This window comes from Perca fluviatilis, chromosome 2, assembly GCF_010015445.1.
Source record: "Perca fluviatilis chromosome 2, GENO_Pfluv_1.0, whole genome shotgun sequence".
Taxonomy (NCBI): Eukaryota; Metazoa; Chordata; class Actinopteri; order Perciformes; family Percidae; genus Perca; species Perca fluviatilis.
In genome coordinates, this window is record NC_053113.1 from 16,747,663 (window position 1) to 16,753,073 (window position 5,411).

Sequence of the window (5,411 nt, forward strand, 5' to 3'; positions counted from 1 at the left end):
AGGCCATCAGGCCGCGGGGCTTTATTTGGTCTAATTTTAGAGAGACACCTGGCTACTTCTTGTTCTGAAAGCTGTATATGTTCATAGCTACCAATCTGATCACAGGTAATACTACAGCCTATTTTTGGGTCTCTCACATCGTATCTTCCATAGAAGATGTTTAAATCATTAACAAATTTGCCACAATCTGTCACATTTACACTTTGTTTTTTTCCCTCCCTACCCATTGTATTTAATCCCTCCCATGCTTGTTTTGCATTACCTGTACAAAATCTTTGCTCAACCTTATTCTTAAAATCTATTTTTGCTGTGAAAACTTTACGCTTAAATTCCTTCTCTTTCTCCTTTACTACATCAGTTTCTCCTCTCAAAAATGCAGCCCTTTTCTCATTCAAACACTGAATTATCCTGGAGGTGATAACAGTTTCTTCACAGAACTTAATATAACATGTGATTGTGTCTGTCAATTCATGACAATCAGAGCATGCATCAAAAAACATGCGCCAATCCGTAGAGTCAAAACAATCTCTAAGCTCCTCCACCCCATTCTCAGTCCATTGACGTACAGTTTTCAGGAGTGGTTTTTCTCTCCCGACTTTCTGTCTATATGTTGGAAGGAGATGAACGGCGTTATGATCGGACCTTCCGAGAGGAGGGCGGCTTGCTGACTTATATGCGTCTGGGATATTACCGAAGCATTGGTCCAGTATACGAGTGGAGCGAGTGGGCGTGGTGACGTACTGTTGCAGAGGGGGTAGATGAGATGATAGCTGACATGTATTGAAATCCCCCAAAATAAAAACCGGCTGGTCAGCCGATCGGGAGAGTGCAGCATTGAAGCTGTCAGTTATTATTTCCGCAGCTTCTTTATTATTTGGTCCTGGGACATAGACAAGAATAATGGTGATTTGCCCAAACTCCCGTGGAAGGTAAAACGGCCTGATAGATACAGACAGCAGCTCATAGTCTCTAGTGCTTACTCTCTTGAGCACTTTAAATTGTGAGGCCCAAGCGCTGTCAATAAACATGCAGAGTCCTCCCCCGATGGATTTTTGGAGACGACACCTTATCAAGATCCACTCTTATAACTGTAAATCCCTCCATGTCAATGCATGTGCTGTCCTCGTGGAGACATGTTTCTGTGAAGCAGAGCAAGTTGCTCCTTCTAAAGTCCTCAAATCGAAGGCGTGTTGTAATCTCATCCAGTTTATTATTTAAAGATCTGACGTTTGACAGTTATAATGGGAAGCGGGTGTCTGTTTCCTCGCCGTCTCAGCCTGTTACGAACGCCCCCCCTCGAGCCTCTTTTCTTGCTTTTGCTACCTTGGGCTTTTCCATGTGGGGTTGATGATACATGATTTAAGTCCACAGGCACAGCTTTATTCCGTAGGGCAAGAAGAAATTCCCTCGAGTAGCCTATGTAATCACTGGCGTCGTTCGCATCTGGTGTTCACCTCCCTCATTATTCCCGGCTAGGGCAAAGTTTTCTCTATAGAGCATATAGCATATAGAGTGAATAAAATCACCACTGCCCGCAGGTAATCCATTTCCATGTTGCTTGACTCAAAGACGTAAACAAAACATACATTGACAACACAATTAATCGTCGTAAATTCACAACAGCAAACAAACAAACGGAGAAGCACAGGGTCAGCAGCCGTGCCGCGCCCTTATATATATGTCAATGGCCGCGCCCCCCACAGTCACCTAGTGTTGCCAGTTTGTATATTTTTGTTGCCGTTTCCTGTCTTGTATATTTATTCTGTATATTTCTGTTCCGTTGTGTAAATGTATCCTCTTTTGTATATTCTGGACTGTGTATATTTCGTATGCATATTTCTGTTCTCTGTGTATATTTCTGTTTCCTGTTTTATTGTGAGTCTATTTTCTGTCTTGTCGTGTCTAGTTTTGCTTCCTGTGTTGTCCTGCCTTGTCTGATTGGCCTTCCCCGCCCTGATGTGTTTCACCTGCTGTATCACCTGTCCCTCATTTGCTCATTACCTCATGTATTTAACCTCTGTGTTCCCTTTGTCTCTTGTCAGATCGTTTTGTGTCCGTTTGTGTCTGGTTAGTTTGTATGTGTCTGCATCAGCTCCCGTCAGTTTCTGTGCTTACTGTTTCTTCCTGCTTACTTTTTTTTTGGATTCCCTTAGGGACCGTTTGGTATTTATGGAATGGACCACCGGAGGAAAATAGGGGAGGGTCATGTCTTTTTATTCTTTATTGAGGGGAGGGTCATCCAACATTTTGTATTCACGAAACAGCAAAATTTCAAAGTGGCTTGTTTGGTGCGTATTTTTCCATGTAGCTCTTAGTCTCGGCCCCCGCTGCCAGATGGGTCTGATCCATGAGTTGCTGTGGGGCAGGCAGGGGGAGCTGCCCCCCTGGTGGCTGAAACTGATAATTGCGTTGTTTAAAAAATGAGTGGAATCATGGGCTCAGTTTGGTTTGAAATGTGCTGGGGACAGAGACGTATTTGGAAGTACATTTCCAGAAGTGCTGGGTGCAATGACTCATTCATTTTTTTTTCTCTTTCGCGCAGGTCTTGTTTGAAAGATGCTGTCCTGTAGCTTACTAATGAATAAAAATGTGGTTTAATGTACGTAAAAAATGATCAATGATTACAAAATTTCTCTCTCATATTGCTCCTCATAACCACTGAAAACTGTCAAAAAAATCAAACCAAAAGTCTAAATTTGACTGTGGGTTGACTCCCAACGGTGCTCATAGGCTTTAATAAGTCCTAACGTGAAAAAGCTCAACGTGGTTTAATGTACCTAAACAATGATCAATCATCACCACATTTCTGGTTAGATTTTTTGACAATGAAGAAGAAAACGCTAATGGGAGATAATTTATAATTGTTCGATTTCGGTTTAGTTATTTTGACAGGCTTAAGTGTTCATTACAAGATATGGCCATGATACATTTGGTGATCATTGATCGTTGTTGAAGTACATTGAACCACGTTAAGCAGAATGTCCCGACAGGCAGTGTTGTGAACAGAGAAGCGTGCAGCCAGCGCAGCAGCAGAGCGGCTGTGTGTGTGTGTGTGTGTGTGTGTGTGTGTGTGTGTGTGTGTGTTGTTGTTGTGTGTGTGTGTGTGTGTGTGATCAGATATTTTATAAATATCTTAAATAACACAAAATAACTAAATTGTGGTAGGTAATTCATCTGATTTCATATACTGCTTTAGTAAAAAAAAAGTATTTCCTGGCTGACGATGCGAGCAGCAGGACGCAAAAAACGAAAATGACTGTTGCACTAGCTGGACATCTTACCGTGCCAAGGTTGCAATAAAGGTTTCCTAAATGCCACATTTGATGTCAGCTTACTAATTGATTGTGGGTTTTGTGTAGATTTGGAGTTTTATACATTTATTCCACTTTGTTTGAACGGCAAAGTGGAGGAAGCCTAGTGACGAGCCCATAGCAACCAGTTTGTGTGTTGAATGTTACCCAGAGTGTTACCCGGACCATAACACCTATCGTTTAAAAGGTTGAAGGAATCTGAGGCACTCAAGTTGTTAAGATGTCTTCAATATCTCATTGACTATCATGTCATGCCTTGGCATGTTTGAATGATTATATTTTAGTTTAGTTTTATTGTTGACCTATTTTCAACGGTCAGCACATCTTCTCTACTGTGTTGTAACTCATGACCAGTATGTGACTTTATCAGTTCACAAATGTTTATTTACTGGAAAATTGTGTCTACTTTGACCCTAGTAATCGTTAAGAGCTGTTTGCATGACAAAAGCAAACATACCACGCTGGGTAAAGGGCAATGTTGCAAAACTTAACTTACTGTAACACTGACACGTTCAATTGATTTAAAATAGTTAGCTACAGCAATAACATCCTGGCATCGTCCCTATGGAAGGAACGAAATGCATCAAGGTGCAATGTGCAAGATATGGCATATTTTTTTTCTATCATAAAAAATTAAAAGTCGGGGGGATGTTTTCATGCAGCCAGGTCTTATCACCACAATTATCTGTGCGATGGTTGGTAATCCACAGTCTCATGTCATCCAGCTGGTTGACAAGAGTGGCCGTTGGCGAGAGACGCTGGGTACAGCAGTTGCATGTGGGGCACTTCTTATGTTAAGAGTCCACTGTGGCATTTTTTTGACTGATGTGTTTTACGCAAAAAAACAAACAAACAGGCTTTGCAGTTGCTGAATCTGTCCTTATTTTTAGATCGACAATGGTCAGTTTAAAAGATTTCTGTGAGTTTTCGAGAGGCGTTGAGTTGCCCTGATTTGCATAAAGTAGCCTGGACCACAACTATGCAAATGAGGAGCGGTTAGCTCGACGCCCTGCATCTCGAAGTCGCTGCGACGCTACCAGAATGCTTTGCCTGGCTGCTTACATAGACAATGAATGGGAAGTGTGGAAGTGGCCAGTGTGGAAGTGGCCAGTGGACACGTACCGTTAGCCTAGCCTGGATCCCAGCTTGCTTGCCTCACATCTGCTTCCCTCGCATTGCTGCCTGTGACTTAAAAGTCTTACATTCGCTGAAGTATCGTGTTCTAGGTCTTAAATCATTTTAAACAGGTCTTTATTTTACTACATCCATGCAATGTTACTTATAATGCTCTCTTTTTTTATTCCGTGGCGTTTTTTCTTTCACTAGTCCAAATATTTTGTTGTATTACGACTACAAATGTACTACCAACATGCAACTTGTATTGCAGCCAATCAGCTTTCGTGTTATTGGTGCGAGTCAATCACAGACATAAAACTGATTTTATTCTTCAACTATGGGGAAGTTCAAGTTTAACGATACTAAAACAGAATTCAGGGCATAGTTGATGTTGTGATAAAGGTATTAAATAGCGTCTTAGAGGTCTTAAGACGTCTTAAATTTGAGTTGGTGAAACTCTGGCCAGGCTGTTGTCTCCACGCGCTCCACTGAGCGAGTAATCTCGCCAGGATGGAGCTAGATTCTCCTGGGACTGGAACGCAGAATCTCAGTTACATTTTTGAGGACGTTGCATGGTTTGTTGTGTGCCAAACTAGTAAAAAGTAAATCATGCAGTTTTTGCACAAGGTCAAATACTGCCCCGATTTCTTCTTTTTATGCTGCCCCGATTTTTTTTTTTTTTTGGAGCATGTGGCAAGGAACTACACATTTCACCTTTTTTTTTATTTGCATATTCTAAAATTATATAAACAGACTGATTCAGTAAAAAAAGTATCTTTTCATATTTACATTATTATAGTTGGAATTAAACTATCTGGACTTCAAACATTGCCCAATTAAACCGTAAAAAAAATATTGCAGTCAGCATTACACACCACAACATGAAGTCTATAAACGATTGAATGGGTTACCTTAAAATCAAACAGAGGGGATGTGGGGGTGGGTTTGTGGGTGTGGGATTCTCTATCAGAGACTATTAAACAG